This window comes from Nuphar pumila, chromosome 6 (genome assembly GCF_984573655.1).
Source record: "Nuphar pumila chromosome 6, dmNupPumi1.hap1.1, whole genome shotgun sequence".
Taxonomy (NCBI): domain Eukaryota; kingdom Viridiplantae; phylum Streptophyta; class Magnoliopsida; order Nymphaeales; family Nymphaeaceae; genus Nuphar; species Nuphar pumila.
In genome coordinates, this window is record NC_143254.1 from 68078406 (window position 1) to 68101810 (window position 23405).

At 38.7% G+C, this 23405-nt stretch overlaps 1 pseudogene; it reads right to left on the reverse strand.

The window, feature by feature from the left end:
* Positions 1-22500: 22500 nt before the first annotated feature.
* LOC149834909 (benzyl alcohol O-benzoyltransferase pseudogene) lies at positions 22501-23079 on the reverse strand (annotated as a pseudogene).
* Between the last annotated feature and the right edge of the window lie 326 nt (positions 23080-23405).

Below are 23405 nucleotides of genomic sequence, written 5' to 3' on the forward strand. Positions count from 1 at the left end.
CTCAAAATGCAAAACCAAATAGACTTAACGTGCTGGTCATTGCACGACTGCTACACTATGGTTGAAAATGTCAAAACACACAACACACGCATAAGAAAAATAAACAAAACAGATGCACACACGTTGGGTTTTAACTAGAAGAAGGGGAAGAAAAAGACCTACCTCCATGGCGATCCGATGATTGTGGGGGAGAAGTGAACGAACAATGGCTCTAGATTGACGTTCCGGATTGTTCCAGGATGCTGGAATATCACCACGAGCAGGGTTTTTACAGCTGCAACACGTTGGAGATCCACCAAAGATAGAAAAGGTGTCGATTCGCGATCGGAGGGCTTAGAAAACCAGATGGAGGTAGGGCCGACTCATCTTGTTGGAGTGTTTCACACTTACGCACAAGATAAATGGTCTCCACCTCTGCTACACCTGCAAAAACACAACAACAAATGGTTAATCACAACAAGGGAGATAAAGAAATGAAAAGAATTGAAAAGGGATATGAAGCAATGCTTGAGTTTCAAGCAAAACTCAATCTTCAAGGCAAATGAGGTGAGGTGAGGAGTTAGAAGGAGGCTGGAGCTAGAATCACAATAGGGGGCGTCAATTCCAATGCCAAAGACACCTGGGATTCAGCCAAAAAGTGTATTTATACTTTTGGTAATTTTCAGAAACAAGGTTATAAAAAATATATTTTCTCTGCGCCACTTTCTGAGGGGTTTTCTGCAAATCTTTTTGTATTGGGTATGGATATGCATGTGGGTTGGATTTGGGCTTTCTAATGATTGGTCCAAGGTCCAAAACAGCCTAGTTGGGTCGGATATGGATCCGATCCACCTCAAAATCTATGCCCGAACACTAAAATAGCCATAACTCTCTCATTTTAACTCCGATTTTTCTAAAATTCAAACCACAACCCCTTGATATCAAAATACATCTAAACATGGGTTATAAACCTTAATCTCACTACAAAATGCATGAATAACTCGTTAACATGATGTGCATTTCATGCATCATCAAATACCCCCATGCTTGAATGTTTGTTAGTCCCTTAACAAACCACTAACTATGCTATGTAACAGAAACAAGAAATGCTAGACATGTATGCATGAAAAACTAACTCACTTTCGTAGGAATCACGGTTGCATTTAGCTTATGCAACAAGCCCTTTAAACCCCTGGGTTACCCCAGTGGACAAGTAAGGTCTCGTGAGGGTTTGCAGAGATGCTACCCACAAACATCAATGAAATGCAGGAATGAATTTTCAAAATTATTAGGCAGTTAAGAAAACAGTTGGAACAAATATTTCATGTAATGGACATTCTAAAAAAAAAACCAGAAATCTCATGCCACCACATAAAAAAATCTTTTTCCTTCACTTTTCTAAAATTGTAGCTATCTATGATTTTTCCCAGAAAGTCAAGTATTCTCATGTATTACTCATTTATCCTCACTTGTATATTTTTTGCACAGTAATTCATACATATTCCTAAGCAATAAAATTTTTTCTCATTCAGCACATTCTTTTTCTTTTGATTTTCAATTTTTTTACTCTTTTTCACTTTTCTCTCTTGAGCATTCTTCTCACTTGAGCACTATTTCGAATATCCAGTTTTAGTGACCCATGTAGCGAGCTTTGGGTCAGTGACTCTCAGGCCAGACAACCTTAGGGCACTAGATACAGAGTATCCCTCGTACTTAATTGCTCGAGTCACTAGACCCTCTATTCTAATAGTTTACGTATAGTCTTCCTCTCGTCATGTGCAATGTCTCTATCTCTTAGGCTTTCTATGCAGTTCATGTAACAAGCTTTCGAACCGGTGGCTTGTTATCGTCGCAAAAAATTTTCCCGTCTTCCCTTCCTTGCGGAAGAGAGAGGAAAAATGCTTTCGCGATTCAAACTTGACCGGATTTTGGAAATTGTTTTGAAATACTCGCCTCCGTTTTGAAAATTTGTGGGAAAATCCATGGGATGGGGCTCGACCTGTCGGTACGAGATTCGACCGTTCCTGCCGCCTTTAACAGGGGTAATCGAACCAAGGACCAAAATTGTGCTTGACTTAGTGAAATTACCGAAATTGTGTTCTATCCTAAATGCACAGAGAATTCAGGCATGTGCTATGAGAATTTTGGAAAATGCAAATTGAAAAATATGATGTATGATTAGAAAATATTTGGAGTTGAAAAGCGTTTCTCAGGAAAAGATGGAAATCAATTTCTCAGAAAAACTCAGACGAAGAAGGTTTGAAAATCTCGTGAAAGTTTATAAAGACTTAGAAAATCTTGAAGAGATGAGAATCTCAAGAAAATCTTGAGGAAGTTTATAAAGACTTGGAAAACCATGAAGAAATGAGAATCTCGGGAAAATGGAAGGAATTCTTGAGAAAAGATGAACATTTGAAAAGGAAAGCACTTGTTGGGAAAACTCGGACTTTTAGAATTTTCTTAAGAAAAGGATAGAAAATTTATAGGAAAATTCATCGGAGAAGGAAATTTAGAACTTAGGAAATTGAAATCTTGAGAATTTTATCTTTGAAATATCTGAAAATCAGCTTTTTATTCTTGAGAAAGATGAAAATTCCTTTTGAAAATGGATCTTAAGAAAATAACTTTTTAAGGAAAATCACAGGAAAACTTTGATTTGGAAAATCCAACTTCGAATATCATCATAGTTTCTTGAGAAATCGATTCCATGAAGTGAAAATCTCTTAAGGAAATTATGAGAAAAACCGATGATGCAGATGATTTGCATGAATGAATGCACTTTGAAAAGATTTCTGAAAAAATTGTTGGAAAAATGTGGATTAAACCAAAGTAAATCCTTCACATATTCTGACTGTGGCCATGAATATATTCAGGGTTTATTTGAGTTAATTCACAATATTTTGAAAACATTGGAAATATGAGGTGCATTTTCAAGATAGCCTAAGAGTGTAGGCTCAATGTGACTGGTAGAGAGATGAAGAATCTGGGTCTTGTCCATATTCCGACTAGGGCCGTAAATATGGACTCCACCGAGTTCATCAACTCTCTAAGAGTTGGTGCACGTGCCATTCGTGTTTATCCACGGTGAATTTTGAAAGATTGAGATGTATGCATCATATAATCAGGATATTGCTGAAATCAAACTATATGAGATGCGGCCTAATCTAAGCAGTAAAAGTAAATCTTATTCCAAGGTTTACATTGGATTGTTACATTGCATAACATAAAGTAAAAGAAAATTGAAATGGAGCCAAGGACTCAGCATCTTCTAGATTTTCTTGCAAAATGAGAGTTAGTACAAGATAACCAAGAAAATGGGTATATATACTATATACAACAAAGATATACAGGTAAATATAGAAATACTTGAATTTATGATAAATGATATATGATAATAAAGATATATTTACAAAAAGTAAAAGAAAGGAAAAATATATGTGATAACCAATGCACATGAAGGGATATATATATATATATATATATATATATATATATATATATATATATATATATATATATATATATATATATATATATATATATATATATATATATATAAATATATATATATATATGTATATATATACATATATACACATATATATATACATATATACGTATACATATAGGTAGATATACATATGTATTGATATATATATACCTATAATAAGAAAATATACACATTTAAGAGAAATTCTATATAATGGGTAAAATCAGAAAATACAGGTATATACAGTTTTTGTAGGGGATTTTACACAGCCGTATTTCTCAAATTACAAGATAATTTTCAAAAAAAATGGGTATGGAGCTTCCCTATATATCAATAACGAAGAGTGCAAAAGATGGCATAGAGATCATGAACGGATATTAAAATATCCATCCATGAACGTGGCCAAATATCAAGACTGCACACCTGCATAAAAGAGAAAGGGTATGGATTCAAAGGGATTACAATAAGTGATAGCTGTGAAGGATATGATATAAATAACGGCTGAAGTATTGAGGGTTAATACAATAATGAGACTGTTGTAGAACCCTTAAGTGGCTGACGAACCCTACCCAAATGAGCCGTTGGCTCCATGTTATTCCCTGCAAAAACCGATTGCCATGTGTCTCTTGTGACTCACACAAACGGATGATATTCAAATTTCATTGAACCCCATTAGGTTTCAGACCTAATGTTAACTAAATGATTTTTTAGCCATTTGATTCTCATAATATCACCAAAGCCCACTTGCTAAAACTCAGAAATAAGGAAGAGAGAACAATTTCCTTTTTAGCAGCCAATATAGAAACATTAAGATGTAACAAAAAAGAAAAAAAATTTATTAATACAAATACACAAAAAGGCAATGACAATAGATGTACAACAGTAAATGGGCTGTAGGTAAAGTGCATGACAGCAGTATGCCTCAATCCTACTATCGATGATGTGCAAAACTCTGGAAATAAATGTGCAGTCACTTATAAAATGCACATATAGCTACATTTTTGTAATAGAGATTCATGCTTCTGTAACTCTGTTTAGATATGCAAAAACACACTTCATGCTACTGCAAAAATACATATCACCAATAAGAAATACCAACGTGATTATCTGCAGATTACCAAGAAATGAACCAAATGAACCTTCCTATATAGGCAGACACTTGCACAATATGATGAAAAACAAAAGCAATAAAATCTTACTTGTGCACGTAACAACTTTATATCAACTTGAGTTTCCTTGCTCTCATAAGTGGCAGTCAAATTCTTCTTCAATATTGAGTAGAGTGCAGCTCTTGGTCCCCTGCACCAACGAGAAAGAGGCGATTTTCTGCTGGTGAACTGAAGATGGATGGCAGCAGTTGGATCTCTGCTGCGGCTATGCTGGAGAGGAGCTGGGCAGCAACCGCTGGACCTCTGCTGGGCTGAAGGTGGATGGGCAGCAGTTGTTGGATTTCCTGCACACCTCTGAAAATGTTACACAGCCACTACAAAAAATTGGGTAGCTGCAGGTTCAATAGAGTTTGCTAATGGAGAGGGAGCTCCTTATGGATGGTATGCTTGCAGGTTCCCTCTGATGATGGGCTGAAGACAAGGAGACGGTTTCCTGGCTGGACTGCAGAAAAGGGTAAGCACGTTGGCTGAAGATGATAGGTTGGAGTGGATGGGTTGAAGAACAGGGGCAAAATGTTGGCTGGAGATGATGGGTTGAAGAACAGGAGCAAAATGTTGGCTGGGCTGAAGAGAAAAGAGGGAACAAGCCTGATGGACTGAAGACAATGGGAAGACGCTGGACTGAAGGCAAGTGATGAAAACAGTGGCTGGGTTGTGGCTGGGGTGAAGAAAGTTGGGGGAACAAGCTACTTGGATCCTCTGCACCAGCTTGACATGGTAGATAGCAAGAAGGGTGGTCGACTCTCCTATTGGACTGAAGAAGGGTCTGGATAGCAATTGGCTGGGGCTGAAGGCTGAAGGAAAAGTGAAGGATGGTGCTGGTGGTGGCCTCTCCTACGGCTTGGACTGAAGAAGATGCAAACTCCTTCACGTTCAATGGACAATGGCGCTGGTGGTGAAGACCCTGCAAAACCCAAAAACGCCTCCCATTCAATCGCCCCCCCTTCTTCAATCGGCCAGCCCTCCCTTTTTAAAACTTTCTGTCTTTTGAAGAAAAACCACAGCCTTGAGCTTCCGTTATGGTCTTTTTTAAAAAAAATTCAAATTGAAACTTTAATGCTGCCGTTTTCAAAAGGGCGCATCTTGGGTTTTCTTTTTCTTTTTTTTTCCAAATGTTTCATTTCATTTGCTTAAGTTCTAGGTAAAAATGAAACTTATTTGTTTTTTTTATTTTTTTGGGAAGTTCGGCTGTACCATTTAAGGCTGCCTCCTTCTAAAAAATTTTTTTTTATTTAAACAAATCAATAAAAGAAATAAAATAAAAAGTGAGTATTGAAATAAATGAGAGGCTTTTATGGAAATGCCATCTCAACCCACTTTTAAAATCCTTTTGAAAATAAAGTTTATTTTTTTTTTCTAAGTCTTATATTTTCAATTGGGGTGCCACATGTGTGTGGGCCCACCAACTAAAAAAAAATAATAAATAAATAAATATTGAGAAATTAGGAAAAATTTGCAAATTGGTATGAACTTCGGGTGGGTCCCGCTTGAGAATAAACAACTTACCTGAGAGTCTGAGTATGATGCTAATTCAAAGGCGGGTCCCGCTCCATTTATTTGAAGATACGAGATAAAACATTATTTGTTTTTCAAGAATTTGGAAAATTTGGTTTTTCAGGGCAAAAATATGGATAAATGTGAAAAATTTTGTAAAGAGGTTTAAAATCTTTTGCAAAAAGTTTTGAGATAAAATCTTTAAAATCAATATCCAAATATCCAGATTGTTTTTCTTCAGAAAATTTTTGTAATTCAAAGTCCTGGGGGTAAAATGAGAAAAATTGGTAATTTTGAATACCCAAGGTTTTAAAATCAATTTGAAAAAGTTTAAAAATCAAATCTGGATTGACAATTTTGAAAATCAAGAGTTCTGGATCTCAAAATGACATGTTGTGTAGTGAAATGACGCAATGCTATGCAAAGACATGTTCTACGAAATGTCACTCTGAGCTCGGACTTGGAAATTTTAGCTTTTTGTCCAGAAAAAGGATTTTTAAATTTTGCAATTTGAAGATGTCTCTGAACCTAAATATAGAAATTTTGAGGCTCAAGAATGAAATTTAGGACCTTCTGCAAGGTTCAATCTTGGAAAATGACCATTTTGCCCTTCATTACATCTGAAGAACTAAAATATGATGATTGAGGGCGATGTCAAGAAGGTGAGTGAAAATTTGGGGTGTTTACATGGCTCCCAAACCAGTTGGCTTTGAGGCACCAGGTGTAAAACACCCTTCAGATTCTACTTGCTCGAACTACAAAGGCCATAGATATCGACTAGACAGGAGGATGATTTCCTTCGTTATCCTTTTCGTCAAGAGACTCAAACACTTCATCTCGTGTCTGAGTTCCACTACTAGGATTCACGAAGACATCAACAACTAAACATAGATCTACTCTTTAAAGCTCATTTTTCAAAAACATTTTTCCATTGCTTATTTTTTTCACAAAACATACTGTGCATACTTATACTAAAGTGATTCAAAACTTTCTAACAATCAAATACTATCTTTTCTTTGAATTTTCTCATAAATAACTACTATATTTGAATTAGTTCAGAAAAAAATTTTTTACATGGGGCTTAAAAAATTCTAAACTGTTAGATTATGCCAAAAACAATCATATATGCTACAAACTTATTCTCAAAAGCCTACTTTAGCTACCAGACATAAAAAAAAAAAATAGTGTGCATCTAAACCACCCCCTCATGCTTGAATGACACTGTCCCTAGTGGCATACAAAATATGTAAAATTGCAATGCAAATGCACACTAAAAGACAAGAAAATGAATCTGGGAGAAAGGATAGATACAACCTGATCTGTGTCGGGCTTCTGAAATTGATTGACTTGACTTTTGCAGCATCCTATGTATATCTGATTGCATAATTTTTTGCTCATCTGGTCAATATATGCTCTGAAAACTCTGCTCTGTACCTGGTAACTCATTCTCATGCACTAAATGTTAGATTCAACCTGCATAAACCAAAAACAAATGTCAGCACATATGAAATGAAATACTGGAATAAAAGCAAATGCTGGAATGAAAAACAAAACTAATGTACATATGATACATCCCTCTGGTCGAATCCGCATGTCTTCGTGAGATGCACTATCTCACACTCACCATTCTGCAAGGAATCTGAAATGTAGGGCTTCAGTCTTTGCCCATTAACCTTGAATGTACCTTAGGTCATAGGATCGAATAATGTAACTACTCCATGTGGAAACACTTCTTTCACAATGTACGGTCCTGTCCATCTCGATCTCAATTTCCCTGGGAATAAATGCAAACGAGAATTGTATAGCCAAACTTTTTGCTCTCGCTCAAACACTTTTCTGACAATGTGCTTATCATGAAATGCTTTAGTGCGAGCTTTGTATAACTTGGCATTCTCATATGCATCATTCCTAAGTTCCTCTAATTCTGATAGCTGCAGTGCTCTCGCTTTGCCAGCCTGGGTGAGGTCAAAATTCAACTTCTTGATGGCCCAATACGCTCTATGCTCCAGCTCGACAGGAAGATAGCATGCTTTCCCAAATACAACGCGATACGGGGACATGCCAATGGGAGTCTTAAATGCAGTCCTATATGCCCAAAGTGCATCATCTAAGCGCTGGGACCAATGCTTGAGATTCGGACAAACTGTCTTCTTTAGAATCCGCTTAATCTCCCTATTTGAAACCTCTACCTGTCCACTGGTCTGCGGATGATATAGAGTGGTGAATCTATGATTGACAGAATATCTTCTCAGCAGAGAAGCTATCTGTACATTCCTAAAATGCTTGCCACCATCACTGATCATCGCACGTGGCACACCAAAATGACTAAAAATGTTGTGCTTAATGAACTTAAGCACTACTCTATGGTCATTGGTCTTGGTTGCCACAGCCTCAACCCACTTGGATACATAATCAACCACCACTAAAATGTATAAATTTCCGAATGATGGTGGAAATGGTCCCATAAAATCTATGCCCCAAACATCAAAAATCTCGACTATCAAAATCAGGAGCAAGGGCATCATGTTCCTTTTGGACATGTTCCCAATCTGCTCACATCTAGTACATCTCCTGCAGAACTCATGCGCATCTCTGTGGAGTGTGGGCCAATAAAATCCAGACTGCAAAACCTTTGCAACTGTCTTCCTACTGCTAAAATGCCCTCCACAGGCTAAAGAATGGGAAAAACTCAAAATGGACTCGTACTCCTCCTCCGGAACACATCTCTTAATGATCTTGTCTGCCTCACCTGAGATAGGAATCTCTTGCGCTCATTCTTATTTCAATGCTCAGGTATCTGTCTTAAAACCAGATAGTTCACAATATCAGCAAACCAGGGTAACTGCGATGTCCTAACTGACATGATTTGCTCGTTAGAGAAAGAATCACTGATCGGCCTTTGATCTTGCATGGTCTCCATGATCAGTCTAGAAAGATGGTCTGCTACTACATTTTTGCTTCCCTTCTTATCTCGAATCTCGAGATCAAACTCTTATAGTAGCAGAACCCAACGAATGAGTCTCGGTTTGGTGTCTTTCTTATTTAACAAATACTTCAATGCAACATGATCAGAATAGACAACCACCTTCGAACCGAGCAAGTAGGACCTAAACTTGTCCAATGCGAATACTACAGCTAGTAGCTCCTTCTCCATCATGGTATAATTCATCTGAGCATCAGACAGAGTCCTACTTGCGTAGTAAATCACATAGGGCTTCCTGTCAACCCGCTGTCCTAAAATAGCCCCCATAGCATAGTCAGAAGCATCGCACATAATCTCAAATGGGAGCATCCAATCTGGAGGTCTCAGAATGGGCGCAGTAATCAGAGCCTCTTTGAGAATCTCAAAGGCCTTCATGCAATCCTCGCTAAAAACAAAGGGTTGGTCCTTCTCCAATAAAGTACACAGCGGTTAAGAGATTTTGCTGAAATCTTTTATGAACCGCCTATAAAATCCCGTATGCCCTAGAAATGACCTAATCTGCCTCACAGTGGTAGGTGGAGTCAAACGAGAAATGGATTTCACCTTCGCTCTATCAACCTCAATGCCTCTCTTGGACACAATGTGTCCAAGCACAATCCCCTCCTGGACCGTAAAATGGCTCTTTTCCCAACTCAGAACAAGATTTGTCTCCGCACACCTACTCAGTACTCGAGTAAGTTTTTGGAGGCAATCTTCAAATGAAGAGCCATACACAGAAAAATCGTCCATGAAAACCTCTATGACATCATCTATCATATCGGAGAAGATAGCAAGCATGCACCTCTAGAAAGTTGTCAGGGCATTGCAGAGCTCGAACGGCATACGTCTGAATGCGAAGGTGCCATAAGGACATGTAAATGTCATCTTCTCCTGGTCGTCAGGATGAACAACTACTTGGTTATATCCTGAATATCCATCTAGAAAGCAATAGTAGCTCTTAGTTGCAAGTCTCTCTAAGATTTGATCAATGAACGACAAGGGGAAATAATCTTTCCGAGTTGCCATATTCAGCTTCCTATAGTCAATGCAGACTCGCCATCCTGTAGTGGTTCTCATCGGAATTCTTTCCCCCTTCTCGTTCTCCACAACAGTGAGTCCTGACTTCTTCGGTACAACCTGAATCAGACTGACCCACTGGCTATCAGAAATGGGGTAAATAATCCCAGCATCCAACCACTTCACCACCTCATTCTTCACCACTTCCTTCATGTTGAGATTTAGCCTTCTCTGCATATCACGCACTGGCTTGACTTCCTCGTCGCAATGAATTCTGTGCATGCAGAATGAAGGATCAATCCCCTTCAAATCAGCCACTCCCCAGCCAATCACTGCCATGTGCTCTCGTAAAATAGTCAACAATCTCTATTCCTACTCATCAGTGAGCAGTGACGAGATGATCACAGGTAGAGTCTTATCACCTCCGAGATATGCATACTTGAGTGAATCCGGTAAGGGTTTCAACTCAAGTTTCAGAGGAGACTCGATCGAAGATTTGGCGGGGGTCTCTGCAAGTGGTGGGAGAGGCTCAATGTTCGCTCTCCACGGTGGTAACTCTGACGACACTCTAGACACATCTACACTAACTGTACAACTATTCTTCTCTATATGGTACAAATCTAATGAATCCTTAGTAATATACAAATAGGGTTGCTCCTCCACTAACTCCTGTGCAATGTCTACATGGAAACAGTCCATATCTCCCGCTGGACCCATCGCGGCATTGAAAATGTTTAGCTTGACCTTCTTGTTGCCGAATGATAGATCCATGGCTCCGGTTCTACAGTTAATACATGCATTGGCAGTCGCCAAGAATGGTCTACCCAAAATGATCGGAGTCTGGTGCTGGCTATCCACTCCTTCCATATCAAGAATGATGAAATCGACTAGGAAATAGAAGTCATCCACCTTAACTAGCACGTCCTCCAAGACACCTCTTGGTACCTTGACAGAACGATCTGCCAGCTGAAGTGTAATAGGGGTCGATCTCATCTCTTCGAGCCCGAAAGAATCATAGAAATATCCTGGCAGAATGTTCATGCTTGCTCCAAGATCGAGCAAAGCGTGTTCTATCCGGATGGGTCCTTGAGATTTGGTGGTGTCTGATGCTGAAGTACTGAACTCACCTGCTTAGTCAGATGGACCCTGTTAGGAACTCTCTCTCTGGATTTTCTCTTCTGCGTACATAGTTCCTTCAGGAATTTGGCATAAGCCGGCACCTGCTGAATCGCATCGAGCAAAGGCAAGTTGATCTGCACATGCTTGAAGATATCAATCATGTCCTGGATCTTCGTGCCCTGCTTCCCTCTAAATCCGGGAGACTCTAATGCTTTGGAATAGGGTGGTGGGGGAATATACATGGGTGACTCCTCCTCTTTGTGAGAAGGCTCACTCCTATCCTTCTTATGAACTGAGGATGATGATGATGATGCTAATGAAGGTGATGGTGATGGTAATGGCTGAGCTGAAGAAGATGGAACACTGGTCTCTGGCTCATCGATCCTCTCTCTGGTCTCGACGTGGTACTCACGTCCACTCCTCAGGGTCATAACAGATTTGGCCCGCTGCTGTGACTCAGCATGAAACAGGCCTCCGATCATCTGGTCCTTGCCCTTCGGGTTCATAATAGCCTGACTCGGCAACGTACCCTCGGGTCTCCTACTGATAGCCTCTGCTAACTGTCCCATTTGCGACTCTAGCTTCGCAATGGACTGCGTGTGCAAACTCAATATCTGGCTACACTTCTCGGAAGCATTCTGATTAGAAGTTTTCACCTCTTGGAATGCCTGGAGAAGTCTCTCCTCAAAAGATGTCTGCGGGGCAGACTCCTGCGGAATCGGAGGAGGAAATAAGGATGAAGACTAAGGATAACTCGGCCTCTGAAATGTCTGAGTAAATGATGGTGGCCGAGCTGGCTAAGAGGATGTAGGCATCTGAATGGAAGACTGTGGATTCTTCCATGAAAAATTGGGATGGTTACGCCAACCCGGATTATATGTAGATGAAAATGGGTTGTTCTGAGATTTGGCGTAACCCTGGGCTGCCTGAACTTGTTCTTGAACAAATTCAGGGTACTGAGCTGCCGAAGGGCACTCAGTAATCTCATGTGCCAGACTGGCACACAGAGTACACACCTGCTGAGTAGTGGGTGGTCCTGAGAGAAGCTGGTCCAACTTATGAGCAATCATGTCTACCTTGCACTGTAGTGTAGTAGATGGACCAATCTCGAGAACACCAGCTTTCTTCTGAATGTTGGGTGTGGCTCTATCCGAATGAGAGCTCGAAGCATGGTGAAGGGAATTCTCTGCCAATGTGTCAAACAACCTCCATGCTTCATCCTCGCTCTTCAGCATGAATGCCCCACCACATGAAGAGTCGATCATCTGACGATTTCTGTCAGACAATCCGTCATAAAAGCTCTGCACTAGTTGCCATCTCGACACTTGATGATGGGGACACTTCCTAAGGAGATCCTTCATTCTCTCCCAGGTCTCATGAAAATGCTCACCATTTAGCTTTGAGAAGCTAGTGATGGCTCACCGATACTGGTTCGTCCGACCAATGGGGAAATCTTCTGAAGGAACTCCTGTTGTAGCTGATCCCATGACCCTATCTCTACTGATTCTAAGGACTTTAGCCAATACTTGGCTTTGTCCTTCAATGAAAACGGGAATAAGGTCAACCTCAAAGCGTCATCATCGAAATTTTGTATCTTCACAGTAGAACAGATCTCGAGGAATTCATCTAAGTGCTGGTAGGGATTCTCATGACTAAGGCCATAAAAAGATGGAAGCATATGAATAATGATGGCCTTAGTCTCATAGTGAGGCGCTCCTACATCGGGTCTCCAAATGAAGGATGCCTGGACATAATCTGTGGGAATGAAGTATTCCCTCAGAGGACGTGGATGAACTGGAGGTGGAGCTGGAGGATCCATATTACCCATTGTTGTCGAACTTCGAGGAGAATGTAAAATTCTCTCTGGGTTGTCAACAAATGGATGTAATGGGGTTCCTAGAGCTCTTTGCCCCTGCATACACTGGTACTAAGACCAGATGTAAGCGCATGACCTAAATCTAAAACTAAAATAAAACTAGTAAATAACACAAATAAAGACAACTAAGGAACAAATATTCTAAACTAATTATATCAGAACTAATTAACTAAATAAATGAAATAACAAAACAAACTATTCTAATTTACTGAAAAAGAAAGAAATACAGGAAATCACAAACTAAGTTTTCTAAAACTCACCTGTCTACTCGCTCCTTGCAGAATGAATATAAAGTGAATCCTAGAAAAAAACAATATGTGAAACCTATATGTACTGACTATGTGAAACCTATATTCACTTACTAATCCTACTAACTAGAAAATAAAAACAACTAACTAACTAATTAGCTAACACAGATTAATAAATTAAACTCTAAGAAATAAAAGAAGTAATTCGCCGTTCCCCGGCAACGGCGCCAAAATTTGGTTGAGTTTTTATAAATGCTCTTTTTAAAATATAATTTTTCGATAAAATCTTTGTAAAATCGTCAACCAAAAGTAAATAACCGACTTTCCACAAAGTGGCAAGTACGGGTCGAATCCACAGGGAACGAGAATTACTTGATTATTTCTAAGAAATTTAATTTATTAATCACAAATATCAGTCTACAAGTACAAATCTAATAACAATTACAAATTAACACTAAAATAAAATGGAAAAGCAATTCAGTCTTCTATTACACGCCAAGGGTATTTCTGTCTTTTCGCCACTTCTCAATTTTCGCACTTGGACAAGAATCCCTGGAAAATTGTTATGCTTTTCAACCTAATAACACAAGAAAATACAAAGTTAGTCAATAAATCCAAAAAATCAAAGTAGAAATGAAACTACACCTAATTTTCAAGAAATTAACGAAACAAATCCTAATTCCAATAAAATAATTAAATAAAATATTTAACTAATTCCAAAACTACCTAATCTAAGTCTAAAAATGCTGGATGATGTAGATGCAGCAATTAAAATGCAGAAACTAATGAAAACAGACCGAAAATGACTAAAAGAATGAAATTACCAATCTACCCCTAAATAGTGCTAAATAGCCTTCTGACAGCTCTTTGTAAACTGACTGTTTGACATAGAAAACGAAGTCATAATTTCCCAAAATTTGTTCTATTCTGTAACTAACAGATTCAAGAATCTGACAGTTTTTACAAAAGTGAAAAATGATATCTGGAACTCCATATATAAGCGTTTCAAAACCGGGAAAAATCTGGATATCGCAGGTCCCAAAATTTTAAAATCCGAAAAAGCTGTTTTCACAAAACGCTTAAAAATCAGACCAAATCAACTCAGATTGAGTTGAAATTTGGTCTGCAGATAGTTAATACACCAATAAAGTGAACAGAAAAAGAATGTTTGGAAAACTCAAAAAACTTGCACATAAAATAACGATTGTGCGACAGGGCAAAAATCGGGTTTCGGGTTCAATGCACTATTCACTTTGGAATTCTATTTTAAACACTAAGAATGCAGTCTAACACTAATGCAGACCTAAATGATGCTGAATGACAGTTTATATGCAGACACTAAATGCAATTATACTAACTCTAATGAAAATTGAATAAAATATGCAAATTACGATGAAAGCTAAGTTAATCTAATACATCAAATGCAACTAATGCACTTAAAGACACAAACCTAACTATATGAAATAAAGAATACAATTAATTAATACTACACGCAACTAACTAGATGAACTACACAAATCAAACACTCACTAAACAATTACACATTAAATAACACTTCTAAAATATAACTTGATCAAGCAAATAACAAATTATATTAACTTACACTATACCTAACACTACAACAAAGCAGTAGATTAGCGACGACCACCTTCCGTCGCTAATCCGTCGCTAACCATGTTAGCGACGGATTAGCGACAACGCGGCGACAGTATGCTTACGTCGCGAATATTTCGACGCTAACTGGCGACGGAATAATTCCGTCGCCAAGTCCGTCGCTAATTGCGACGGAATAACGAGCGCTACATTCCGTCGCCAATCCGCCGGTACTAAACGGCGACCACGGCGTGGCGACGGATTTAATTCCGTCGCTAAGCCGTCGCTAGAATAATATGAATAGCGACGGAATCATCCGTCGCTAATCCGTCGCAAAAACGAAAAAAAATCAAAAAAAATTTATTTAAAAATTAATTACGGAGAACTGTACAATTTATATTTCCTGTACAATTTATATTTCCTGTAAATAAAAAACAAACCACACAAAAAAATTCATATAACAAGTATCTATAATAATTAATCATTCCACCTTAAAACTAAGAAGTTTAATTATTTACAATTCAACAATTACAATTAGGAAAAATAAAAAAAATAGAACTTCTTCAACAAAGTCCTCTAATCATCGCCAAGATTTTGTGCGTCTTCTTGTTCATTGTCTTTATTTGTCCCTTCAGCTCCACTACCCTGATTATCGCTAGCAACCTACACAAGAAAAGAACAGTCAGTATTGATAAACAAAATATAATGAAATAAATTACACACTATATGTGATTCTATCATGTGCTCATGTGTGATCTAAGGCAATAAAAAAACTCTATATGTGATTCTATCATGCTCATATGTGTGCTAAGGCAGTCAAAAAATTGAATATGTGATTATAGCATGTTCATATGTGTTCTAAGGCATCTAAAAAAACTCTATATGTGATTCTACCATGCTCAGATGTGCTTTAAGGCAGGCAAAAAACTATATATGTGATTCGATCATGCTCGTATGTGTGCTAAGGCAGTAAAAAAATTGAATATGTGAATATAGCATGCTCATATGTGCTCTAAGGCAGGCAAAGCCAAAAATTTTATATGTGATTCTATCATAAATGATATATAACATGTTCATATGTGTTCTAAGGCAGTTAAAAAACTCTATATTTTATTAAAGCATGCTCATATGTGTGCTAAGGCAGTCAAAAAACAGAATATGTGATTATAATATGCTCATATGTGTTCTTAGGCAGTCAAAAAACTGAATAGGTGATTATAGCATGCTCATATGTGTTCTAATGCAATCAAAAAAACTTTATATGTGATTCTATCATGCTCATATGTGCTCTAAGACAGACAAAAAGTTAAATATATATATATATGTGATTCTATCATGCTCATATGTGTGCTAAGGCAGTCAAAAAATTGAATATGTGATTATAGCATGTTCATATGTGTTCTAAGGCATATAAAAAAACTATATATGTGATTCTACCATGCTCAGATGTGCTTTAAGGCAGGCAAAAAACTATATATGTGATTCGATCATGCTCGTATGTGTGCTAAGGCAGTAAAAAAATTGAATATGTGAATATAGCATGCTCATATGTGCTCTAAGGCAGGCAAAGCCAAAAATTTTATATGTGATTCTATCATGCTCATATGTGTGCTAAGGCAGTAAAAAAATTGAATATGTGATTATAGCATGTTCATATGTGTTCTAAGGCATCTAGAAAAACTCTATATGTGATTCTACCATGCTCAGATGTGCTTTAAGATAGTCAAAAAAACTATATATGTGATTATACCTGAGAAAGACCTGGAATCGAAGATCCCCTATCCTGAACAGCGGCCTTGATCTCATTTCGGAGAAAGGGGGCGACGGTATATTGGAAGTAGTTATTCAGTGATTCATTAATGATCTCGCGTACATCATCACCGGAAAGAATAGTCGGCTGCTTGGAGCTTATGTCGGCGCAAGAAGTTGGTGAGCCGTAACTGGAAGAACCAATAACTGGTGAAGTGTTCATATTACTCCCAAACCCGAACACGCGACCTTTTTTGGGTTCACCTGCTGCAGTCACCCATGCTGTAGGATCAAATGATGGATGCTGAGTAGCGTCTTCACCATATCGCTCTACCATTTGTTGCTCATATGCCTCCTACAAAATAATGTTTAAAGTATTCATTAATAATTAATGATAACATTATGATGACTTGCATATATATTGCAATGATTATTAATAGAATTAATACATACCGTTGTCGTTCTCGCCTTCTCTGATACGAAGACTCCCGTGGTCTTCCGTTTATGTGTTTCTACAAACACATCCTTATATGGTACACTGCCTCCTTTTTCTGCTTCCTGCGAAGTTAAATGATAAAAGATTTAGTACACAAATTTGCAACTATACTTATAAAATTAATATTATATATTGATGAGTTACCATTTTCTTTAGGTGGCTCCCAAATATCTTAGATCCACCTGTGTGTAGATGGGCTTCGGGCATCTTCGATCGATTTTGTGAAGCCTTCGCAGAGCGATTTTTAAATGCATCTCCCGCCCACATATCGCACATTTCATCCCAGTAATCTCTCCTGATAGTAATAGGACCATGGCCCTTCCACAATAATGGATCATCTACTATGCCAGATGCTTTTTTTGCTACAGTCTTCATAGTGTGCAGCATGTCTGCAAATCGATTGGCAGCCACCTTCTGCCACACCTTCCTTGCATCATTTTCTTCCACCGTAGTTGCAAAGCGATTCGAAGCCTACAAATATTTTCAGAAAGTTAGTAGACATTGCTTAAATAAATTAAATATGAAACACATTAACTATGAGGAACAACTGTATACCATGAATGAGGACCACAATCTGTCTAATACCTCCTTTGGGTACTCTTTCCATTGAGCAACTGGTCCTGGTAGATGTTGAAGAAGTGAATTCCTAATCTCCCGTACTACTTCTTGTGGCTCAAACCTCGTGCTGCACATGAATTGTTACACAGTAAATATCAATATAAAATATTTAAAAGATATGCAATAATTGAAAACAAAATACTTACGGTCGATTATCGATATACACTATTCGAATGAGTCTTCTTGTGCCAGCCTGTGAAGACCCTGTTTCCTGTGTTGGCTGTTGACTTGTGCGATCAACTGGTGTAGGTGGGTCGTGTACAGGCGCAACATCATCTGTAAAAAAATACACACCAAGTTCTCAGAATGTGCATTTGAACTAATCAAGCATCTAATTAGTTATATGATATACCTATCACAGGAGCCCGTGAAGATGAAGGTTGAGCCTGGCTACTACTGGATGAGCGACCACTATAACCTCCACGAACCATATTCTAACAAATAACATATGTCATACAATACATTCAAATAATTCACATCAAGTATTACAATGCATTCAAGTCATTCACATCAAGCATTGCAATGCATTCAAATAATTCAAATCATTGACATCAAGTATTGCACTAATTCAAATCATTCGTTAATTGCATAAATTATAATACATTCAGATAATTGAAATCATTCACATCAAGTATTACAATGCATTCGAATCATTCGTATCAAGTATTACAATACATTGAAATAAATATTTTAATCATTCACACCAAGTATTGCAATACAACTCACATCAAGTATTACAATGCATTTAAATAGAGGTTTCTAGTATAAGATTTTGCTCACTAGCTTGAGAATTCTTCCTCGTCACTAGTTTGACTTTCTTCTTCTTCTTCTTCTTCTTCTTCTTCTTCTTCTTCTTCTTCATTGTTTGCCCATCCACTTGGTACATCATTTGGATCACATTGCTCTATGAATGTTTCATCAGCCAATGGAGATATGACATGCATATCATGCGCAACATCGTGACCATAAGCGAAGTCACAGACATCATCTGATTGATAGTAATCACTGTCTTCAGCTAACTCATCTTCTTGTAACTGATCATACTCGGGGTATAGTTTGGATTTCACCTTGCAAACTGCCCACCATTCATTTCTATCTGACTTTTTTATACTCGGATATGAAGTATAATAAACTTGTTGAGCTTGCGAGGCTAATATGAATGGTTCATATGTTCCAAACCTGGATTTATGATTCACCTCCACAATGCCTGAAGCTTTGTCGAGTCTTGTTGCAGTTGGATCAAACCAATGACACTTGAATACCGTAACCCTGTTATTCATGCCTAAGTAAGTCAACTCCATTATTTCCTCTATAACACCGTAGTAATCATGTTCATTTTCACCGTAGCTGCTACCCTTGACACACACGCCACTATTTATCGTTGATTTGTTTATACCGTAGTCTTTTGTATGGAATCGATAACCATTTACGATATACCCGTTGTAGCATTGCACAACTTTGGTCGGACCATTTTCTAAATCACATATTCCTTGATCTTTAACATCACCATGGCGAACCTACGCACAGACATAAACAATTATACCCGTTGTAGCATTGCACAATTGTGTTCCTTCCCAAATCCACGGAAGGGTGTAGGACTGCGGGCATTTGTTAATACATCTGGAAAGTATCGCAATCTTCTTAAAATCTCTATGCCAGACAATCTTGAGGATGGACCTTCCATTTCAGTTGTGCCTGCTGTAAATGCATTCTTTTGACGTCGGAACGGATGATCGCTGGGTAGAAATCGACGATGGCAATCAAACCAGCAAGGCTTCCTTCCATGCCTCAATCTAAAAGCTTTGGAATCCTCCATGCAGTACGGACAAGCCAACCTCCCATGTGTGCTCCAACCAGATAACATACCATATGCAGGGAAGTCACTGATTGTCCATAGAACAGCGGCCTTCATGTTGAAATTTTGTTTTTTGTGGGCATCATACGTGGTAACACCGTCATCCCACAGTACTTTTAATTCATCAATCAATGGCCTTAGATATACATCAAGATTTTGGCCAGGTGAGGTCGGACCAGGGATCAACAGAGACAAGAAAAGATTTGGACGTTTCATACACAAGCTTGGTGGAAGGTTGTATGGAGTTACAAATACTGGCCAGCATGAGTATGGAGTTGATCTACCCCCAAATGGATTAAATCCATCTGTACATAGACCGAGTCTAACATTTCGCACTTCCATTGCGAAGTTCTGATGAGTACGATCAAAGTGCTTCCAAGCTTCAGCGTCAACAGGATGCGTGATCTTGTTTTCATCGTGTCGAACTTTATTTGCATGCCATCTCATGTGTTTAGCTGTCTTTGAAGACATATACAATCGCTGCAATCTAGGAGTGATAGGAAAGTAGCGGAGCGACTTGTATGAAACTTCCTTTGATCTCGTGCTACCATTGCCTCTTGTCTTTGGCTTGAACCGAGGATGCCCACATGACGGGCATGATATGTCGTTTTCCTGCTCCTTGAAATACAACATGCAGTGATTTGGACAAGCATCAATCTTTTTGTAACCCATACCTAGAGCGTTGACCATAACTTTCGCACGATAGAAATTTTGTGGCAATTTCTCATCTTTAGGCAACATACTCTTCACAATCATGCACAAACGGTCAAAACATGATTGACTCAAATTATACTCGGACTTCAAATTCATTAGTTGAAGAACTGCAGACAAGATAGTGTGACTCTCACAACCGTTCCAAAGTGGCTCATCAGCATCTTTAAGTAAATCATAAAATCTACTAGCTGCATCGTTTGGTGATTCTTCATCTACGACAGTTCTTACATCACTAGAACTCATAGCAGAACCCAGTTCTGTTCCTGCAGCATCAAATATCAAATTCGTATATGGATTATCGTGCACCACATTCACCCGTGCATCAAAATCGTTTCTAAATTCTTCTCCATGAAACGCCCAGTTCTGATAATCACTCACAAAACCCTTCCTGTATAGGTGATGTCTAACGCCATGAGGTTCTACAAATCGATTATTCTTACAAATCTTGCAGAGACACCTAATCCGACCTGTGGGATCTACCGTACTGACACTCGCCGTTGCAAATTCAATAAAACTATCGACACCATCCATATATTCATGCGATAACTCATTGTCCACTATCCTACGGTACATCCATTCACGGTTTGCAGTCATTCTGTCGTATGATGTTACGAATAGTATCCTAACGAATTAAGAAAAAAACAATCAGAATGCGACGATGAAGAAAATATCAAATTTATCATGCAATATACTATGTCAAACAATAACAAGAATTTTGATGCATGCATTGATAACTTAATATTTTCATGTGCAAACTATTAATGACATGATACAATCATTTGAAGCATGCTTTTATTATAAAATTTCACATGGAAGTCAAAATCAAATTGAAAGTAACTACATGCAAGCATGGATACAATTACATCAAACATTGCAATACATCATAATCATTCATATCAAATAAATGGCAAACATGTACCTGCAGCAAACACACTTCAATATCTCACTAACTACTACCATGCTTAGCATGGACTCCGTACTCCAAAAATAAGAACACTTCCATATTTCTACATTAAAATCATGCTCAGCATGATCTCCGAACTCCAACAAAGCAGTCCTAGATATCAACAACTAAGTGAGTGTGTGAACAATAAAGTGCTGCATTCAATAAATTAAATAACATGTGATACGTTTGCATCACTTACTCACCACGGGTATTTACCCGATTTGCATTGTTTTTGTCATTTACTTACCACAGGTGGCCGAGCACGAGTTGGTTCCGTTGAAAAATCTGCACAAAAACAAAACAAATTAAGTAACAAACTAACTAATCATGAAACAAGATAAAACACTAACTAAAAAAATTAAAACAAATTAAAACAACTCTAACTAATTGAAAGAAGAGAAAAGAAAAATAGTATATATGTTAAGCCAAATCTAACTAGAAGATGCTAATTTAACAAACCAGCTATAACATGTTGAACCAGTCGACTAACATAAAGTCATAGACAATTTCTAATCTGAACTACTTAGCAAAGGAATAGTAAATCAATCAATTAGTTTACTAGAAAAGATGTGAACTCCGTTTAACCACCACTATCATAAAGAATTCAAATAGCCCTAATCTAACTAACTGATTGTGAGAACATTAAATACCAATCTATCTAAGAAAAATATAATTATAAAAGACTAATAGATTGAAATACTCTAACTAACCAGATTTCAAGAAAACAAATTGAAGTAAAACTAACTACCAGTAGACATTAACAAACTAACAAATTGAACAACATGGACAACTTGTATATATACATTACAAAAAAAATTTCAACTTAAAATCCATATGGACAACATATATGCAAACTACACTTAAAACCATATGGACATCTTATATACACATATTACAAATTTTTTTTCAAGCTAATCACATGGACAACATAGGGATCACATAATAACTTTTTTTTTTTTTAAAAAGAGATCACATGGGCAGCATAGGTATCCATAACAAAAATTCTTTTCAAAACAGATCACATATGCAACGTAGGTATCTCATAACAAATTTTTTTTAAAAAGAGATCACATGGGCAGCATAGGTATCCATAACAAAAATTCTTTTCAAAACAGATCACATAGGCAACGTAGGTATCTCATAACAAATTTGTTTGGCAATGAATTGATCTTTATTCACAAAGCAGATAAGATAAAAACAGGTTCTGTGGACTTTTGATCCGGGGCGGGTCCGTACAGCATCTTTTTGAGCTCCCGTTCAAAGATCTTCATAGCTGGAGCAGGCAAGGAAATCGGGATCACCATCCCTTCTCCCCCTTCGTTATTCTTGGAGTTGACGTAGAAGCTAACCAAGCCGGGGATTGGGCCGTCACTGCCCTTGGCTGGACCGCCGTACACCGGCATTCCCCAGCCGAGGTCCAGCTCGCTGAACCCGGCATGCCTGATGTCCGAGACCACGAAGGTGCGGACCACCGTGATGTTAGGCCGGCCCTTGAGCACCATGAGGTCCGCCACTGACCTCATGTACTTGTCTGTCACCTCCTCCTTGGCCTTCTTCACGAGCTCCACCGCATAACCTAGTGGGTTCGCACAGAGCTTCGCCGCTATCGAGACAGCTGCCGGGATTACTATCAGGCATTGCCGTAGTACCCCTGCGGCAGCGGCGGAATGTACCGGGACCGCGCGTTGAAGATGCACAACAGGCGAACCTCCTCCTCCGGATCGGGCTGGAGGCCGGCAGTGCGGCACCGCCATAGGCAGGGGGTCGACCCCCCTTGCCGGAAACGCAGGGGGTCGACCCCCCCTGCCGGAAAGCACGGCAGGGGGTTAAACCCCCTCCGTTTCCGGCAGGGAAGGGGCGTACCCCCTGCGTTTAGAAGAAGAAGAAGAAGAAGAAGAAGAAGAAGAAGAAGAAGAAGAAGAAGAAGAAGAAGAAGAAGAAGAAGAAGAAGAATATTACATGCGCTTCGCCGGACGGTGGCGGGAGGTTGACGGGGAGCGGCAGCTGGCGAGCGCCGGCTGGCGAGCGGTGGACGGGGAGCGGCGGCTGGCGAGCGGCGGTGGCCGGACGGTGGCGAGAG